At 45.9% G+C, this 21139-nt stretch overlaps 1 long non-coding RNA gene across 1 annotated transcript in view; it reads left to right on the plus strand.

The window, feature by feature from the left end:
• Positions 1–20939, plus strand: part of LOC142573912 (uncharacterized) — a 33342-nt gene extending 12403 nt beyond the window's left edge. Inside the window, exons 2-3 of the long non-coding RNA XR_012826371.1 lie at positions 7952–8116; positions 20814–20939. This is a non-coding gene — a long non-coding RNA (uncharacterized LOC142573912). The remainder of the gene's footprint in view (positions 1–7951; positions 8117–20813) is intronic.
• Positions 20940–21139: the final 200 nt, after the last annotated feature.

The raw sequence follows: 21139 nt of genomic DNA on the forward strand, positions 1-21139 counted from the left end.
ACGTGGTAGCGGATAGACGTCCCTCTTGGTTACCTTGTTGAGGTGTCGATAATCCACGCAATATCACCAACTGTTGTCCTTCTTTTTAACTAGTACAACAGGGTATGCCCATGGGCTGCAAGAAGGTTCGATGATGTCTCGAGAAAGCATCTTGTCAACTTCATGTTGGATGATTTGTCGCTCAGTAGGTGAGACGCGGTAGGGTCGCCGGTGGATCGGACTCGCATCAGCGGTGTTTATTCGATGTTTTACGACAGATTTTTGTCCTAGAGGGCGCTCTCCAAGGTCGAATATGTCCCAGTATGAGGCAACGAGAGAACGTAGTTCATTAGCACGCTGGGGCGGAAGGTCGGGAGCAATCATTTCTGTTAGGGCATTCAAGTCTGAAGGAACAGGGGGCGAAGCAAGAGTTGAACACGAGGAGCTGTTACAAGTTAAAGCCGAAATGTTGTAGTCTCTGGCCGGCGTTATTTGCGTCAGGGATATTCCGCGTGGGAGTACTTGTGTACAAAGTCCAAAGTTCACAAGTGGAAGGCAGGACGCGTTGTCCGAAATGGTAATGACGGTGTGAGGAAATGCGACGTTATGCGAGAGCAGGACATCCGGATTAGGGGATACGATGTAGTCACCATCTGGTATAGGTGGAACGGGGGAGACACCATGTAGGTAACGGCACGGTGCGGGAGGCGAATATGCTCTGTGGAACATAGCCGTATCGAAGCACTATCGGGAGGGTCAATACCAGCAGGTAGAGCGAGTTGCACAACACCAGCAGAACAGTCTATCTAAGCGGAATGTGTAGACAGAAAGCCAAGGCCCAGAATGAGGTCGTGAGGGCAGTGCTCTAGAACATAAAATAAAACCAAAGTATGATGTCCGGCAGATTGGGTGAGGGGACAAACGTGAGTTAATGATATCTTAGTTGAAATCAAGAAAAAGAAATGGGGGAGGGGGGCATGGGCAGGACACGTAATGAGGAGGGATGATAACCGATGGTCATTAAGAGTTACAGAATGGATTCCAAAGGAAGGGAAGCGTAGCAGAGGGCGGCAGAAAGTTAGGTGGGCGGATGAGATTAAGAAGTTTGCAGGGACAACATAGCCACAATTAGTACATGACCGGGGTAGTTGGAGAAGTATGGGAGATGCCTTTGCCCTGCAGTGGGCGTAACCAGGCTGATGATGATGATGATGATGATGATGATGATGATGATGATGATGATGATGATGGTGATGTCCGGCGACACTCACGCGAGCCGGACACATGCCAATAACGGCTGGTGTTCCACCGTCGGCGACTTGGACCGCAGGCGACGGGGCAGGAGGAAAGACTTTCTTGAGACGATTCCGAAGCTGAGCATTCATGACAGATATGTGCGCGCCAGTGTCAATCAGAGCCGTAACAGGTACACCATCCACGTTCACTTTAATGGGGTTCCGATGTGTGGGCAAGGTCAGAAGAGGATTTTTGTGTCGGGTCGGTTTGGCAGCATCACCTCCAGTTGCTGCACCCGTTAGTTTTCCGGAAGGGTGCGCCGGAAGGATCTAGGGGACGGTGGTCGGCGAGATGGGGGCGATCGGGAGAAGCGGCGACGTGGCGAAGGAGAGCGGCTAGAGCGGGTAGGCAGAGAAGTGTCGTCAGAATGTACTGGCTGCGTTTGTGGGGGGAACCGAGGAGCAGCATGAGGGCCGTAGGATGGGAGGTAGGGCCAGGGGGTCGAAATCCACGAAGACCGGCAGTGACGTAAAATATGGCCGATACGGCCACAAGTGAAGCATATGAAACCCCGTAACAATATTTACTGTCGCAGTAAAATGTAGCTGGGCAGGCCACGTAATGTGTAGGATAAATAATCAGTGGACCATTAGAGTTACAGAATGGGTGCCAAGAGAAGGGAGCGCAGTCGAGAACGGCAGAAAGCTCGGTGGGGTGATGAAATTGGGAAATTCGCAGGCGCAAGTTGGAATCAGTTGGCGCAGGACAGAGGTAATCGGATATCGCAGGGAGAGGCCTTCGTCCTGCAGTGGACGTAAAAGATGATGATGATGATGATGATGATGATGATACAAACACAGTTCATTAAGGACTTGATGCTCAATTACAGCGAAAGTGTTGTGTGTCTTGACGCCACATATAAGACTACCGATTATGCTCTTCGTTTCTTCCTGATTGTCGTAAAGATTGCAAGTTTCTATGCTGTTGTGGGCACCTTTATTGTTCAGTTTGAGACAGCTGAATGCATTGAAGAGGCACTGAATATATTCAAATCTTGGAACCCAAGCCAGAATCCAAGCTACTGGATGGTAGATTGTAGTCAAGCGGAGACTAACGCACTTGTTTTTCTTTTTTTTTTTTTTCAGGATAGCCGTCAGGTTTTCTGCGATTTGCACAGGGAGCAAGCATGCAACTGGTGGTTATCAAAAGCAAAAGAAAAGAATGTGGAATGCGTGAACGCCGTTAAGAAATTACTAAGAGGAGTAGCATCCACTGTCAATGCGGAGGACGTAAGAATTGCGATGGATGCTTTGGAGCAGTCACCACAATGGAAACGAATTGACAAACTACAGGCCTATGTGAAAGACAAGTGGCTGATTGGCAAGGTCATTCTGTCAAGTTTGTCCATTCTGGCCAAAGCGGGCTGATCCAAAACCGCGAGCTCGAGGATCATATGGTTCCCCGCGCACGTCACCACGGAAGGCGACGCGCTCCCGAACCTAAACGAGACGGCGCACCGGACGGCGCGAGACATGACGCGCCGCGCCGAACAGGGCAACGCCTCTCTCACGATAGCGAACGCTTCTCGAGCAGAACGGGACAGGCTCACCAGATACAACGACATAACCAGTGCATATTTGAACGCCAGAAGGATATACCCACCACCGAGTCCCAAATTGAACAGGAGGCAGGCCGCCGCCTGGCGACAATTCCAGACGAACACCTTCCCTAATCCATTCCGTCTGAAACGTATCTTCCCAGATAAGCATCAGGACGGCACGTGCAAATTGTGCCAGGATGGACCAGCAACATTCAAACACATGCTGTGGGAGTGCAATGTAGCTATAGGAGGGATGGCAGTTACTCCGGAGACCTTGTCGTCGAGGTGGGCCGCCGCTCTGCGCAGCTCAGACCTCGGAATCCAGACGTGGGCAGTCCAGCAAGCCCGTGAGGCGGCGTTTAGGCAGGGCCTTGACCTTCTCCCGTGGGAGACTTGAGCCCGAGTCGCGTTAAACCTTGCCGGACGTACAAGAAAGTTGTATCCATCCATCCATTCATTGTCAAGGCGATGTGGATAAATCTACCGGCTACACCTTCGCTTCGACACAAGCAATGCTACTGAATAAAGAAAAAATAAACAATGAACTCGGCCTATTTAGCAGGAAACAGCGGTAACCGTAGCCCGCAAGGTATTCTAGGAGCCCTAGTCGATTATTTTTTCCCAGAGAAAGAGGAACAGTTTCTCCAGTCAAATGTGAGCGTTCCGCTATTTACCACCTCTACCACAATGTGGTGCCTGAGTAGCTGCAAGGGAGGCCCCCTGCGGTAGCTAAGCATGTAATGGAATGACTCACTAGAACCACAAATTCAAGGACAGTAAACTTGGCAGTAACGAGGGCAAATTTCTTGTGCACTCCATAAGTGGGAGCACAGACTTTCATGACGTCATTCTTTGTACACAAAGCTGCACGTGCCTCGACTTTCGAAAGACAGAACTCTCCTGCAAACATTTTGCAGCCGTGTTTACGTTTGTCAATGGCTGGGACTTCTCCCGTCCACCTGACGAATACAGAAATGGGCCTTACATGACGGCCCATACGATCAAAACTGGCACACTGACTAATTTTGACACCACTGCGTTGGCCATCGAAATCGCAACTCACCAAACCGATTCAGACCTGCAGAAAGCAGCACAACAGAAGGGCTCGCTCATCAAGAGGCAGATTCGAGCTGAGAGTGAATGCATACTGTCTTCTCTTTACTAGGTACATGACAACGCAGTACTTGAACAGTTACTCGACTCCTTTACGGAAGCCAGCGCCATTGTCGAGCAAAATGCAGTGACAAGCAACAGAGTCACAGTCAGAAGCTGGACAATGAAAGGGTGCTCTGGAGTAAAACGAAAGCTACCAACACCGCGCTAAACCGGAACAACCGTGAAGGCACCGCAGATGGGAAAGAGGCGCATGAGCAAGGAACGCTGGATCACGCGGGGAAGAGTGCACAAGGAACCTGAAGTTACGAGGGAGGGCTACACCGCCATACTGCCTGTAACTAAATGGCAAGACTGGCTAGCCGGTTTGAGTTAATAATGCACAGAAAGCTTTAGATGGAACACCGGTGGCGTGCTGCACAGTCAGTGGCGTCGAGACGGTAGAAGCCGAGGAAGTAGCCATGGCCTTGGCCGTCACCCAAAGGGGGGTAAATGTGGTCATCAGCGACTCCAAAAACACTGTGAAAAATTACGAATCGGGGAGGGTGACGGAGACTGCCATCCGTAAACTAAACAGGGAAGGAGAACCCAGGCAGCTTGTTCTGCTCGTTTAGGCACCAGCTCACCAGGGACTTAAGAGGGAACAAGGAGGCTCATTCGGTCGCCCGAAGTCTCACTTACCGGTCGACCCCCGGAAGCTCCCAAATCAGTGAAACTATAAACAGACGAGGGGATATGCGCGCATACCAGGAAATCACAGTACACTACAGACTAAATCGACAAATTTACCCGGGAGCGGACAGAACGCTCAGTAAGAAAGATGAGGTTATGTGGAGGAAATTACAGACGGGGTGTTTTTCCAAACCCCGTACTCTACAGCAAGTGGCATCCAGGAGTATTCAGGTCAAAGTGCAATTTCTGCGATGAGGCAGCAAATCTGGTTCACATGGTGTGGACATGTCCGTCCAAGCGTGATAGCTCGCGCATTCTAGAATACTGGGAGACTTTGCTCCGCAGCCCAGACCCCAACGTCCAGCAGGACATCATCGGTCAAGCCCTTGCTGCTGCTATGTCTCAAGGTAATCCGGCTGACGGCTAGGGGCGAAGGAGGAGAAGCATTTCTCTCCTGACGTTCATTGACTGGTGTTTTTATGAAGTGGTTCCTCCTCCTCCTCCTCCTTGAAGTGCACCAGCACACCTGTGTTTTACTTGTATTGTTATATTCTGTCACTTGCGGTTCTGATGATGCAACCTGTTCTTTCTATGCTGTGCTGCGCATGCGCGAGAAATTGTCGTTGTTTTCCATAAAATAATTCATTTGTGAGTGAAGCGTTGTCTAGATGTCTGTTTTTGCGTTCGCTTTTTGTTTGTGTGCTGCTGTTCATCAAGATCTATCTCTTGGCTTGTAACTGGGAGCACGGTTTCCATTGTAATTCCATATGCTATTTCGATTGTATATGCGATGTCCTTTAACAAATTATTTCTGCATTTTCTTTTTGCTTTAAATTCTTGCTTGTAATAATTTGCATTTTCGGTGTTAAGTAAGTTTTGTACAAGGATTGCTCGTGTCGCTACTCTCGATATTAAAGTACTTGAAGTGGCTATTCTTGTTACTTTTGTGTTTTTGATGGTGTAAACACAACCATTTTTGTATTGCCATTTGTTTTCTTTTGTACCCTTTATTTCTGTATCTTACGTGCTCTTTAGCTGTGTGTGATGTTGCGTATCGAGAGCTGTTTCACCTTGTAACTGGAAACACAGTTTTCACTGTAATAGTATATGCTATTTGGTTTGCATATGCGATGTCAATTAATGAATTATTTCTTGAAAATTTCTTGCTAGGAAATATTGCAAGTGATTCGGTACATGATCGGTGTAAAGTGTTTATAAGGATTCTTCATGTCACTACTCTTTAGTTTCAAGTTTTGAAGTGGTTGTTCTTACGTTTTTGATGGTGTACACACGACTTTTCTGGTACTGTGATTTGCTTTATTTTTGTATCGTTGATTTCTGTACCTTACACGTTCTTTTGCTACGCCTACTTTGTAGCGGACACCACAGGCGCCTGCCAATTGCTTATACAGCTTTTAGTTCAGATAGGCAGTCAGAACTATCGGTAAATAAAGTGAATTTGAATGACCAAAAAATAATATAACAACTTCAGTCGGCTGAGATTCTCTCTCTCTCTCTCTCTCTCTCTCTCTCTCTCTCTCTCTCTCTCTCTCTCTCTCTCTCTCTCTCTCTCTCTCTCTCTCTCTCTCTCTCTCTCTCTTTCTTTTTCTTTTTTTGCACGCTACGTGATCTCCTCGGGCCAACTCACCCGGTGAACGTAAATGCATGCGCACGAGCTGAAAAATAGCACAGGGCGGGCCAAGGGCCACAAGATATTAACACTGACGCTTTCGGGGGCGATGCGAAAACGTCGCTCATTTATTGCCTAAACAGCTGCGCAAGTTGACCCAGAAACGACCTCTGACGCCCGCGTTATTCGATGCGCTCTTCAAGGGGCACAAAGCATTTCATGCGACTATATGGTCGTGGTCGACGAGATGTTACGGTTCCGCGGACACCGCAGCTGTCACGCTAGAGGCGGACGCCTCCACTATTGCAGACCGCGTGCGCGCATAAAAGACACCGTCCGTAAAGGGCTGGTCGGAGGGTTCGCAAACACACGCGGTTTACAATTCTCCGCGCGCGCACGAAGGCAGCGGCCGTTCTCAACGCGTGGTTTCCGCAACCGTATGAAGGCAGCGGCCGCACGGAGAAGCGCGAAAGAATGAAGAAACACGTCCCCTTTGCTAGGCGACATGCGGATCGGCGGAGCATGCGCAGATGGAGGGCCGTACGAACCTGCCTTCAAGTAACTGCTCCCGTGAGAAGCATGCGAGGAGTCCGGGTGCACGCGGCGCAGGTAATACGGCGTGTCGCTGCATTGCTTCACTGCTAATCGCATTAGCGTCGATATTCATCACGACATCAGTTCCGCCGGAATGTTTTAATTAATAATGAAGGTATTGCATAATACTTCTGCCCAGAAGACCCGAGCAGGAGGGACAATAATTCAAAGCACGGTAACACTTTGCGCGTGTTTGGAACTGGTCGCAATAAAATATGCTGTGACTGCTATAATGTGGTGCAGTTGACCAATTGAAACCTCAATGTCGCGAGTACAGAGTCGGCGACCGCGGAACAGGGAAAAAGAAGAGAGAGAGAGAGAGACTGAGAGAGACAGAGCCACGCACAATTCTTGTCTTGAGCTAACCTGCAAAGCGACAACATTGGCGGCACTCCCAGCATATTGCTACCAGGGGGACACGTTCTTTGCGCACTGCCGAACGGATCGGTGCCGAGCCCACAAAGCCCTCCTCGCCCACGTCGCCCCAGCCCCGCCCGATCTCTCTCTCTCTCTCTCTCTCTTCGTCCTTGTCGTCGTGCGGCGTTTGTCATTGTCGGCCTTCATCGTCGTCATGCCAAATTCGTCGTGGCGGTGTCCGTTATCGTATTTTTCTTATGTATGTAGAAAATGGGTAGGTGGGGTTCCTTAAAGCAGGCTGTGCCGTCGTTCTCCGCCTGCACAGTCTGAGGTATGATGCCTGTTGCGACGATATCGTACATATTTTGTTGCCAACTCACTTGCTTTGAATAGAATCATTTCATCGCTTTCATCTGCTCACGTGGCTCCCCTACTAGTGACCGTGCATAGTGAGTATATAGTGAGCACATAGAGCACCGTACCAGTCAAGCGCGTCCAGTCTCGGGAACATCGGTGAACTGCTATTATTAAAATCTTTATAGCTAAACTGCAGAAGCTGCTGAAGTAGCAACGGAAATTGGGGGAGATCTTTAGTAGCCTAACCACACGTCATAGACAGCTAGCAGTGATCGTGCCGTAGGCTGTGCGTGTGGCAGGAGTCAATCAAATGGTGACAGGACGGCGATTTTAAGACGACGACGATGTTGGCGCGAAGGTTTTTAACGGCCGATGACAAGATGCAACGCCTCTGACGATGGGATGCCGCGCAGCTGCAGTGCCTACAGTGGAGCGCGGGCCCCGCCGAGCTTTACCAGCGCCTGCCGGGCCGGCTGTGCGTGTCGCTCACCCTGGCCGCGTTCCGCTTCATCGTGCACGTGGGACCCGGGCACCTGGGCGCACGCTGCTACAACTACTACCCGGCGTCGCCCAGGCAGGTAAGGACAGCACCACTGCAATCGTAGGTCAGTCCAGTGCGCCCTTTAAGTAGTAGAGGAGGTACTGGTCGGTGCCGGTACCTCCGTATACTATGCTGCAAAAGTCGGTGTGTTCCGTCACGTGTTCATAAGACTGGACCAAATGAACGGCTTGTCTATAGTACGTCACTAATCCTGCAGTGCACACAACTGTTTGAATGCAAGGCTAACGAATACATTAGAAGAGTTAACTGCTGGGCTAGTTGGTGATCTTGCATACTGAAAAGATTTTGGGCCAAAAAACAACACACGTCGTCTTCGTCTTTCTTCTTGTGTGTGTTGTTTTTTGGCGCAAAATCTTTTCAGTATGCTAACGAATACAATACATGTCGTATCAACCAAAAGGTGAGCTGTTCGATAGAGAAGCCACGCAGCCGGTTCTCGATCTTTCTCTGACGGCAACCGTAGTGTTCGCTGCATTGCACGGAATTGACAAGACGGAATATAGGTATTATATTCAGCGGGCGCACGTAGTTGGTGCCTCTACATGTCAGCTACCGCTGCCCAAGTAAGTATATATGATTTGCAGGGACAATTTCAGTGTGTCCCAAGCAGCGTGAAAATATTGTTTTTGCGTTGAACCTTGGGATACATGGCAGCTTGAACTAAATCTTGAGCGGATACCTGACAAGTCGGATGTGCCAGTTTACTCCAAAAGTCTAATCTGAAGGACATATACATTTGGTTGGGTTTTGCTTGTTTATTTGCGTCATTTCAACTATACCATAGAATGCGACAACGTGTACGGTGCAGTGGACAGGTTCGCTTTGAGGAGAGCGGTGAAATTAGAGGCACGTCCACATGATCCGCAGCAGGGATAATATGTGCGACTTAGTGCTCCCATGCAAAATGTGCTTACAGTAACACTGCGCATGCTCTTATTCAATAAAGCTTAATCAAAGTAACATATTCCCAACTTGGCGTTCGTGGAGTGGGCGTCATATCAGGTTACGGTTATTAAAAGCGAAGAGTGTGACGAACAAAAGCCCCTTGGCCACCTACATGCCTTGTGAGAACATATGAGGAAATCCCTCTTGAAGAACAGGAAACTGTAAACTACTATACGTCGAATTTCTGATCCTTCACGAAAAGCCGGCGCTTATTCTATATTGGGTGAACTAGTCTTATTTGTGCACTCGCGATATGTCACCATAAAGTATCATTTTCCACGATACACACCAAATAATTGATATCTCCTCCACTGTCCCACTCAGTCCACTCCGCCTCAATTAATGAGCTTAAGGAAATATCCTTGATTTCTGATAGCAACTTTCAGTGGACGCATCGGTTTTTTTAAATGGATTCAACGATGCCATAAGTCAAAGTTTAAGCTAGATATCTGTATCCCCTAGTTTAAAAGTGGTATTTTAAAAATATATTCAATAATCTTTAAGACATACTGACGGATCCTACAGTATTTTGCCAACTTCGTGTGCTTATTCTAATTGACTTACCACCTTGTTCTTGAGTGATCCTCGACTCAAAGCTTTTTCTTCACTTCACCGTGCTGCACACAGCGGCGCCCCTTGCCTGGAGATGTTACGCTTCTCCAGAAATACGCAATATTCAATGAGGCACAGTGACCATTTCTGCCGAGAATCGGCGATGCCATACATTTTCTCCGAGTGTTAAGGGGAGGAACGTTGCATAGCGGAGTGTGAGGGCAGGCCACTTGGTGATTCACGATTTTGGGAAGTTACCGCAAGGAACAAACGAGACTTGAAGAAAGGGAGCACACGATGTGGTTGAGTACAGAGGCTACTAGCGTTCTAGAATACAGAGGCTACTACTTTCCCCTGGTATGCTTTCGGTTCTTTCGCAGAAATCAATTGAAACATTTTGCTGGTGATTTCCGATGAGCGAGATTTCAACAATTTCCTGTCACGTTCACATTTAACCCACACCATTGTAATTTCTTCAGCTTATAATTTAGAGCATTCTTTGTCTTGCTGCAGTGTTGTTTCCTTATCTCTCTTGTAATTCTTTTGTAACAATAATTGAATAATTTCCCTGGTAATTTCCAGTGAGCGAGATATGCGGTACGTACGTTCATTTCTTGTTCTTTTATGTTCGTTCTTCCGCTTCTTCCGTCAGTATAATAATAAGCGCAATGCCATCATGCGTTTCATTCTTATCACTCTTGTAATTCCACTGTAAAAGTAATTTGAATAATCTCGCCGGTAAATTTTGACGAGCGAGATTTGGATCATTTCTTGTGACTCTCACATTTAACCCACACCGTTATAATTTCTTCAGGTTGTAATTTAAAGCATTGTTTGTCTGGCAAACTTTTCTTCTTCTGCCGCGTCGCTGGTTTTAGACATGAACGAGTAGTGGGGCACGGCTTAAAAGATGAGGAAGAGGAGTTGGAAAATCGTGAGCCATTCCATTCGTAGAAGGTGGTGGACCAGCGAAGCTATTTAGCACACGACACGGAGGTTACACATAATTTTGAACAAAGGCACGAACTCATTTATTGTCTTGACCGGTGATCATTATTTCACTCGCAACGGCAATCACATTCTTTGATAATGTCAAATCGATGCACATACGCCACCGGGTGATCGGTTGGCCGGATCGGTGTTGAAACAATCTCGACCGGGTGAGGTGGGTCTTCACCGCAAGAATAAGGAAACGACGAGGAAGCCGGGCATCGCGATGATGAAAATAAAAGTAGAAGAGAATGTATTCACTTCATTGGTATCTGGTTGTGACTCTCATCCGAGTCTCGAGTGGTTCTGATAAACACGGGGGCCAGGGCTGCCTTAAATAACCCCTTGCGGTCTTGCGGTCGTCGCTGTCTTCTTGGGGAGCCTGTGGAAGGCTTTGTCAGGCTCTGCCGTCGACAACCTCCTGCCCTTCGGTTTGTCTTCTTTTCGTCCTTCCCTTTGTGTCAGCTCGGGGAACAAAAGTGGTGATGCCGTTTCGGAGGAGAGGGCAATGATGTCGACATGGGGACGCCCGCTTGAACGCTTCTCACACTTGACAGGTCGATGTCCAGGCCTATTGTAACAGCCTTTCCTGGGACGAGGCAAATCAACTTGCCATGGGAACGTACAGCTGAACGTCTCTCACACTTGACAGGCCGATCATAACAGTGTGGCACCTCAAGGGAAATTTCTGCAACACGGAACGCGTAAACCACTCCCTTTTCGGTACCAACAAATCTATATTGAAATCACCGACAATAACATCCGGGGTAGTGTCATCGCAGCTAATTTATGAAAAGTGAGCAGCCATGAACCTTACGAGACTATGAATCATTGCATTTTTTGCTTGCTTGCGGCAGTATGAGCCATTGCTCACGGGGGTATGAGCCATTGGTAATGGCAGCTTTCGACATGCTATTCTATGTGTTGTATGCGTGATTAGGAAGAATTTAAGCACTGTTCGCTTTGCTGAGTGCTTGTAGCTTTTGCCTTACGGGGCTACGAGCCATTGCATTTTTTTTGCTTGCTTATGGAAGCATGAATGGTTACGGGAGTGTGAGCCATTGATGATGACAGTTTTTCTTCGCGAAGAACGAAAATGCACGGAACCCTAGCTATATGCAGCTTCGCTGTAAAGCTATGGAGTAGATCAAGTGGAGGGACATACAATTAAAACCCCTGTGCTCTTAACTGTGCTTGGTGGTTCCACACTGTGTGTCCAATTTTCGATTTTTTTTTTTTTTGAGTTTCACACTTAGCCCACACGGCTATAATTTCTTCTGCTTGTAACGCGGGACATTTTCCGTACTGCTGGAATGCTCTGTTTTGGTGTGACTTTAGTCCTTTTGCCCCAATATTATGAAGTATTTTGCTGGTTATTTCCGTTTAGAGAAGTTTTGGTAATTTATTTTCACAATTATCCAACACCGTTATATTTTCTTGCGACTACAATGTGAAGAAATCTGCGTATATTTCAAGCGTTTCGCGCTGTCTTTTGCAGCAATCACTTTATTTGTTCTTGTGCTTGTAATTTTTGATTAGCGAGACCTAATTTTTGCAGCTATCACTCCTGTTTCTTCCGTTATATATTCGGCTTGCTTTTATACTGAACCTTCTCGTTATTGCTGGAAATTTTGTCTTTCTCCGTATTCTTGCAAGAATCGTTTGGGACATCGATGGGTATTATTTTTAATGAGCGACATTTGTGAAAGCTCTGGTTAGCTGCACATTTACAGAACTCTGTTATAATTTCAGCTTCGTTTTATTTTGGAAGTGCCCTTTTCTACGAAGTCTGCTGCAATACGAAGATGTTGTGCAGACATTGTGTCCTGAAAATCAGGGTGTGGTAGATTTTGTCGTAACGATTGACTTTAATGCGATAAATTGACAATACGAAGCACGAAACGGTGCTGATGCGTGACGGTACAGCGTACTGCGGGCATCATTATTGCCAGCCAACTATAGCGGTAACCTTTGCCTGCAGTTTTTGGCAACATATGGAAGGACAGCATCGAGCAGTCTCCTGTTTTCCCTTTTAAGTCTACCCTGAACACCAGGGGCGCAGCCAGGGGGGGGTGGGGGTACTTATGGGGCAGGCCCTCCTCCCCCCCCAAAAAAAAATTTTTTTTCGTGCTGTTCATGCACCGTCCACCCAAGCAATCTGCGGTGCCGAAAATCATTCTGAATTTTCTCTAGAATGTCTTTTTCACGCTCGAAAAGACATTTCAGCGCGAACCTTGCGAAGTCGGGCTGGATTTCGCGGCAGTGCCCATGCACCAGGAGTCACATAACGTAAGCAGCCCCATCCGAGCACAAAGTTTCAAGGGCGTTTTGATGGCGAACGGGCTCGTCGCGGCATCACGTGGAGGCCGCGGAATCTATGGGGCGCATGAATGTCAATTCCGAAATTTTATGGCTATAAATCTCATAAACTGTTGTTGTGAAAGGTGCATTTACATTTACAAAGTTGTGCTTTAGATTTTCAATTGCGGAACTTTGTGGGTTTAATGTTGTTATAAACATTTGACGCCAAAGGTCTGCTCACTTTTCTAAAGTCTTTCATCGGAACATACAACGAGACAAGCCAAATCAACACATTAGCAGACAAGTTGACAAAGCACGCAGCGAGGTCCGATGAGACGAAGCGTTGTGATGGTTCATTTGTGCCGTCATGTCACATAATGAAATATCAGCATTTTTTTTCACCTACGCCAAAACATCCATGTCAAAACACTAAAGCCAGCGAAGGTAACTACGTTCTTAATTATTTCTTCAACTTTGACTTTTATTCGCGAGGACAAATTGAGCCTCTTCATTTTTTTTCCTCGCTACCCGCGGACTCCCAGAGGCAGCCGGAGCGCATGCGTTTCGCTCGTGTTGCTGCGACCACCGCGCGGCGCACTTCGGTGCGCGTTCGCTTTTCTCTGGCCGAGTGGATTTTCGCCTGGCAGAGTTTTATGCGTATGCGTATGCGTATGCGTATGGTTCTCGGTGGACCAAGCGTCTCACATTTTCTTCGATATTCTTTCGGTAGCTACATTAGGTGCCCAAAGTAGACATTCGATAGTGGCCAACATACTTCGCGCTTTATCATTTCGGTGCCCCGGCCCCACAAAAAAAAGAGAAGGACATTGTTGTGGCGCAGCGAATTGTCGTATGGTGAAAGTTCGATTTTGTTACTTCTTTTGCGTACAGTAATGGGCCACGGGACGTTTCAGTTGCCGGATAGTCTTATTATACGTCACTCCACGAGACAATACAGTATTGCGATAGCAATTATATGGACACTCTAGGCGCATTCCTGCCGTCGCCGTCGGCCTCATGTTTCGTATAAATTCGAAGGGCGATAACATCGTGACCGCGCGCCGCATGCTGTATGTGCGAGGGAAAGCGTAGGAAGGGGAATGGGGGGCTGGAATGGGTGAGACGACGATAGTGGCTCAGTCTTGTGCGCGCAAAGGAGAAAAGTGGGGGGCAAGCGCGCCGCCTTCCGTCGCGCGCGATACATCGGGGGGAGTGGATGAAATGGGGGCAGGATCTAGGATTCTGTGAATCTCTGATTGCGCAACATGTTTATTTGCCTTGTTTGACGCATTGTATACAGTGACTTTTTTTGATACGTAGATTTATTGGAGACTTATACGTATATTTAAATATCTTGTTGCGGGGTTTTGTGTATAAGTGCAGTGAACTTTGTTTCCAGTGACACTTTTTTGCCTTTTATCAAGCTGTATCTTCGCATTTGTATATTCCATTCTATCTTCGCATTTCTAATGTACGAAGGCGAGTAAAATGAAAGTAAGCCAACCCACCCCGCGCAATAATTGTTCGGTCCATTATCTGCGAGGCATGCAGGTGACACAGAGGCATCTCTCTAATACAAAAGTGACGCGCAGGTGTGAGTATCAAGGTTGTTTAATGCTCTCATACACTGGGTTGAACACGGTTGCGCGTCATAATGGACGCTCTAGAAGTTGAGCAGCGTGGTGCCCTGAGGTTTTTGACGGCTGAAAGTATTTCCCAAAAAGAAATTAGTCGCCGTATGGCTGCCGTGTACGCTGAACATTGCATTTCATTGGCCACTGTGAAGCATTCGAGGAAACGGTTCAAATAAGTACGTGAAAGTTGCAAAGACGATCCAAGGCAGGGCCAAAGCCATCATGCAATCACCCCTAACAAAATTGCAAAGGCTGATGAGCTGATGAGACAAGAACGGGGGATAAGCATCGATGAACTGGCAGATCGTGTGAACACAGTCACGGTTCGGTTCACGGCATAATTCATGAACATCTCGGTTATCCGCTCTTGTGTGCGCAATGCTTGCCCGATATATTGAACTACCGCCAGGAGACGGAGAAGTTCAGCGCTGCCTTGACTCATCTGATCCGGTATCATAATAAAGGTGACGACTTCCTGTCCCCAACTGGATCGGGGACAAACCATGGTGCCACTTCTACGAGCCTGAAACACGACAGCAGAACTTACAGTGGAAACACTCGAATTCACCACTCCCAAGAAAGGAAAGGCCGTCATTTCCGCCGGAAAGGTGTTGTTGACTTTTTTTTTTTCGATCGTCAGGGGCCATAACTGATAGAATTCGCTAAATCTTGAGAGGCTATCAATTTGTTTCGTTATTGTAAAACGCTAGATCGGCTGCGTGTCACAATCAAGAACAAACTACGTGGAAAATTAACGAATGGGGTCATCTTGTTCAACGACAACGCCAACCCCACGTCGCTGATGTAGTTAATACGAAGCTGGCAATTTTCAAGTGGGAAACGCTGCAACATCAGCCATACAGCCCAGACCTGTCACCTTGCGACTTCCACTTTTTGGAGCATTTGAAAAAACAGCTCAAGCGAACCAGATTCGTGTCGGACGATGACGTCCAAGAGTCAGTTGCAGACTTTTTGAAGCAGCAACCCAAGAAATTTAAAGAGAGGGGAATCACGCGACTCGTTAAACAACGGGATAAATGCCTAAATGATCATGGCGACTAATTTTAAACAAGGTACCCCGTTTGTTATATATTCGCATTGGCTGACTTTCATTTGACTAGCCCTCGTTTATTATACAGAACTCCTGCTCTTTATACGTGCTCTCTGTTGCGGCTATAATTTCGGTGCAATTACTCACGATACACGACCGGTGACAGCTGCTCCTGCGTAATACATTGGAACAAATGACAGCGTCATAGAGATTTTTCACTGGCCGTTGCATATGTATAAGAATCTAAACAAGGTTCTTGAATGACAAAGTTTCATTACAATATTTCTCCCCAGCTTGATAATTTCATGGCCTTTACATTTTTCATATCAGCGGCGTGCACTGCCTTGCTGGTTTCGAACTGATATAGTTCTAAAGTTCGTGTGCTATTTTATTTACTTGTTAAATAGAGAAAAAAGATGGAAGCATTGATATCGGTTATTCTGGGCACAATTTTTGGCACATACAAGTATATTCTTTTATAAATTTTACTTGTTTTGACAGTGCGTAGCGTTCAAGAATTCGTTTGCAGCATCTTTAGCAATGACAATACAGTTATTATGTATTTGATCCCCAGACAAATTGTTTAAAGGGGCCCTGAACCACTTTTTATCGAAGTGGAGAAAGAGAAAGAGAGATCGGAACCACCTTGCCGCAGAAAGTACTTCAATGCGTTCAGCAGAAGCGGAATTATCGGCAACCAAACGCGGCCTCAGGTGTGCTCCCCTTCTTCCTCCAATGCCTTGCACTGCGAAAGCTATGGCGGAGACGTCACCGTGGCGCGCAGTTCAAATTTCCGATTTGGTGCCTATGCCGTGCTAAACGTAAGCCAAACGCGGCTGTCCTCAGAGAACCGTAGTGCGCTTAGCCACTGGAATCGTGGCGGCACCTCGTGGCGGCCGCGGTGTAGCCGAGAGCAGCGACCAATAGCAGCCGCGTATTGGAGTCTGCTTTATGGCGAAATAAAGCACACAGAAAAGAGCGAGGATCATGGGGTTCTTGAAATGAGAGCGTTTGAGAAAAAGGTGACTTCGCGCTCCGTTTTCGAGCTCCACGGATCGCGTGCGACACCAGAACTTGTCTGAGAGGTTCACAACAGCGTATGCTACCGGCCGACTATGTTATTTCACTAAGCCCGAGGGGTGGTTCAGGGCCCCTTTAAGAGGAACCTTTAGCTCGCGCCCAAATCCGACGCGGAACGCAGAAACGCTTTTCTGTGATTACCCCCGGATCGCTTTTAATTAAATTTGTTGCATTTGAGAGAGAAGGTTAAATTCTAGTGTCTGTTGGAAGCGAAATTTCTATTTAGGGCCTGAACAGTGTTTAAATATTTTGAAAAACTCGAAAGTTCAAAAAATGAATATAGAAGCACGACGTTTACAAACTAATAGCTCTGCATAAAGCACACATGTCGCTGTTCAGTAAACGGCATCTATTATAACAGTCAAAGCGGACAAATTTGGTGTGTCAATTCGTATCTTACGTGAATTGGTTACGTTGTGTACAAGGATTCTGCGAAAGCCGTATTTCCATAATGCTAGATTTCTTGAGATTCACGTGTAACATAGAATTTTGTCCGCTGTAGATGTACTATTAGGTGCAATTCACAGAATTGTGATATCATTTTCATTACTGAGTTACGTAGTTTTAAACTTGATAGTTACGATTTCCGAAAATTTGCGATTTTGGTGAATTTTTAATGAACAATTGACGACTTAAATGAAAAATTCGACACAGCAGTCACTAGAATTTACATTTTTCTTTTAAATGCAACACACCTCGTCATATTTGATGCTTTGGTTGCCGAGAAAAACGAATTCTCCTTATACATGTGTTTAGATACGAGCACCCAAGCTAAAGCTTCCTCTTAAGGAGGAGACCGAGCTGCAATGTGAGCCCCCCCCCCCCCCCCCAACGAAATTTCTGGCTACGCTACTGCTGAACACTTATGTGTATGCATATTCAGCATCGCAGAAATCAATGCTTTATTATGTTCCAGTACTACTTATTTATTTATTTTTATGATTACTTTTCGAATGTTTTATTATGCCGTTGTCTATGCATATTCTTACTACCCTCTGACCGCCCAGCCTCGCACACAAGCAATTTTGCTTATGCGCGCGGGATGTGTAATGTCAACGTGAAACGAATATTATTATTATTATTATTATTATTATTATTATTATTATTATTATTATTATTATTATTATTATTATTATTATTATTATTATTATTATTATTATTATTATTATTAATCGAATCCCGGCCACGGCGGCCGCATTTCGATGGGGGCGAAATGCGAAAACACCCGTGTACTTAGATTTAGGTGCACGTTAAAGAACCCCAGGTGGTCGAAATTTCCGGAGTCCTCCACTACGGCGTGCCTCATAATCAGAAAGTGGTTTTGGCACGTAAAACCCCATAATTTAATTTTAATTATTATTATTATTATGCGAAGCAACGTTTCCTTCGTGCTATTGGTATTGTTTGTCGTATATGGCATGACTTCCACTACTAGACTGTGCCTCTGTAGCTTCGAGTGGAACGTGCAAACTTTATTCGGACCTCATTGAACGCGTCCACTATTCGTTGATACCATGGAAGACATATTTCACAACTGTGAGGGGTTTGGGACCTGTTATCATTACAGGACCCTTTAACATTGACACTTCTCGTGATTTTTGTTGTGACTACTTACTTTTGCTGGAGTCATTCGCCTATAGAAATTTACTCACGGAACCCGCCAGAATGGCAGCCACTTCTGCTACGGCTATCGACCACGTCTTATGCAATGCTGCTAGCAACGTAGTATTGGGTGTATATAATGCAGTTATCGTTGACCATTGTCCCATCCTTCAGACACTCGATAACGGCATTTCCAACAAACTGAGCAGGCGTCGTGCCGTCGTGCCAGGATCAATTGCGGGTTACTTTGACACGCATGAAAACTTAAACGCAGATTATATTTATGCAGAAGATTTCCACGTTGAGCGTGGCAATCTCAATATACCGCATTGACCGCTTTCCTAGCGCCATGCATACAACATGCACGGAACATAGGTACAACGAGCCACTGTCTCCGTGGATGACCTATAAAGCGATAAAAGAGAAAGGCGACTGGTACTACACATGCAAGCAACACAAACAGAGAACAAATTACCTGCAACAATTTCGAGTTTCCTGCAACTAAGTAGTGGCAATGATCAGAAAACGAAAACTGAGATAAGACATGCTACGAATCGAGCAGGAACAGGGCAGATCTAAGGATATATGGAGAGTAGTGAACGATGTTATTCGCAGAGCTACTAAACTTGAATATCCTGATGTAGTTGATACTAGTACAGGCGAATGTTTTAACTTTTACTTTGTTATTAGAATACCTGGCTTAGTAGCTGAGCTCCCGTCTTTTTCATATATTGCAACGACATTCCTTCGGCGGAGCACATCCTCGCGCTAAAAGAAGTAAACTGTTCCAACGTCACTCCTACAGTTTCCAAAATGTCAACTAATAAGACTCCTGGACGTGATGGTGTGACGGTAAGTGCATTGAATGAAAATGCTGACTTACTAACGCCTATTTTAGAAACCATTTTCAACCATGCAATACGTGAAGGAGTTTACCCTGATGTACTAAAAGTAGCTAAAGTTATACGTGTCCATACATGTAGAAATATGAATAACCTCGGAAAATTGCCGCTCGGCTAGCTGCTCGAGGCACTTTGCGTGTATTCGTGGGCTTCTTTCACGCTTGGAAAAACACTTTTATGTAGCGCGTATTCAGCAACAAAAAGCTGTATCGAGAGTTTATCGTATTGCTTTACAATTTTCTCATTGACACTTCTCTTCTAATTATAATAATTGAGAAGTTGATTAATTAATTAAACTAATTATTCAATTAGATGGAATGCGAAAAAGCAATCTGAGTATCTCCAAGCGATGACAAGCGACATTACCTTGCTTCTGTCCAGCTACATGACATTTGCACATCTTTTAAAGTTTGGCTCAAATTAAGTAAAACATCCTGTATACTTCGACCATTTGTTTCTGTTGTGCATTTACCGTTTTAACGCACCGTACTTCTTCTCTTGTTTTTAATATTTGCCTTAGATGGCTTTGTGTGACAATAGTATTGACTTTGTTTCATGTGGTTATAGCTTCAGCGTTATATATTGCGTTATAGCTTACAATACCTTCAATGTTTTGTTCGTTTTTGCTGCTGAAAATTGCACACGAACACGGCCCAAACTAGCTTCGGCTTTTATTCCAATATTTTTCTGCGCACTGTCTACGTACGCTTTGAAGGCAATAAAATGAAACGAAATGAAATAAATAAATTTATATCTATTTTCAAGCGCCCCTTTTAACGTTCTGGTGACCACTGTCCAACCCTCTCAAATATACGTGAACTCATACTTCTAAATTCAAGACCTATTTCAGCAGACCTTCTGTTTCTGTATAAGGTGGTCCACGGCAGTATACATTGTCCAAAGTTTCTTGATCATGTTCAATTTCCCGTGCCGGCAGAGAATACCAGGCAGCATTCAGCGTTTTCTTGGCGGCGTTGTTGCATTAGATACTGTCCTATGGCTCTACTCCAAAAAATATATATTAAGTATTCTGACTGTGTTGACATATTTCAAAGTTAATTCCCGGTGTTTTTTTTTTACATGTGTAGATAATCGTGTTGTTTGGTTGACTCCCTTTTACGTCTGCCTCTTCGTTTTTTGTTTCCTTATTTGTTTTTTTATCTCGCATTTTCTCTGTCACATTTGTCTTCCCTGTTCATTTTGTCTCACGTATTACTTTTTAAGTGCACCAGTACGAATGCTTCGTAGTTGTTACTGGCAACTATAATAAACGATTTATTTATTTATTTATTTATTTATTTATTTATTTATTTATTTATTTATTTATTTATTTATTTATTTATTGGTTGATTTACTGATTCATTGATTGATTGATATTCATTTTACACATAGCGCGTTATCATTGGTACGAAGGGAAAATAAATCTACCAGCAGCGTTCCCTTTCATAAAGCTCACCGTAGCACGAACGATGTATCTTGACACGCTACCGCTATTATCTTCTCTGGTACTCGCGCTTTCCGTTCTTTGATGAATTTTATTGGGAGATGAATTCTCACAAGTGTATTGCTCTAACTGCCTTGTTTTGGCATAGGACTAAGAACCGTGCCGCACATATCCTGGCGTCTTCGTACAAGTCGTGGGATTCCTGTTCGCAGCACTGCCGGGACAAGCGGCCGGTGCACTTCGCAGACGCGGCCATCGGCAACTTCGCCGAGGTGCCCGCCGGCACGCAGCTTCAATCTGTGCGACTCGAGGCCTTCGACACTGTCACCACGCTGAGGAAAAAGGCAAGAACAGCGGGGCCGAAATCGTCTTGGCCGTTCAGCCGCCTCCCATTTGCTAATATTACGACGCGAGTTGCGTGTATTTGTGTAGGCGCAGCCGGCGTTGTTTACATCGCGGAAGGGCGAGCACGAAGTCCTCATCACCACAGTTACGTGCTCGGATTGCGACGAGAGGAAAATCAACCGCTGATATGTTT

This window comes from Dermacentor variabilis, chromosome 3 (assembly GCF_050947875.1).
Source record: "Dermacentor variabilis isolate Ectoservices chromosome 3, ASM5094787v1, whole genome shotgun sequence".
Classification (NCBI taxonomy): domain Eukaryota; kingdom Metazoa; phylum Arthropoda; class Arachnida; order Ixodida; family Ixodidae; genus Dermacentor; species Dermacentor variabilis.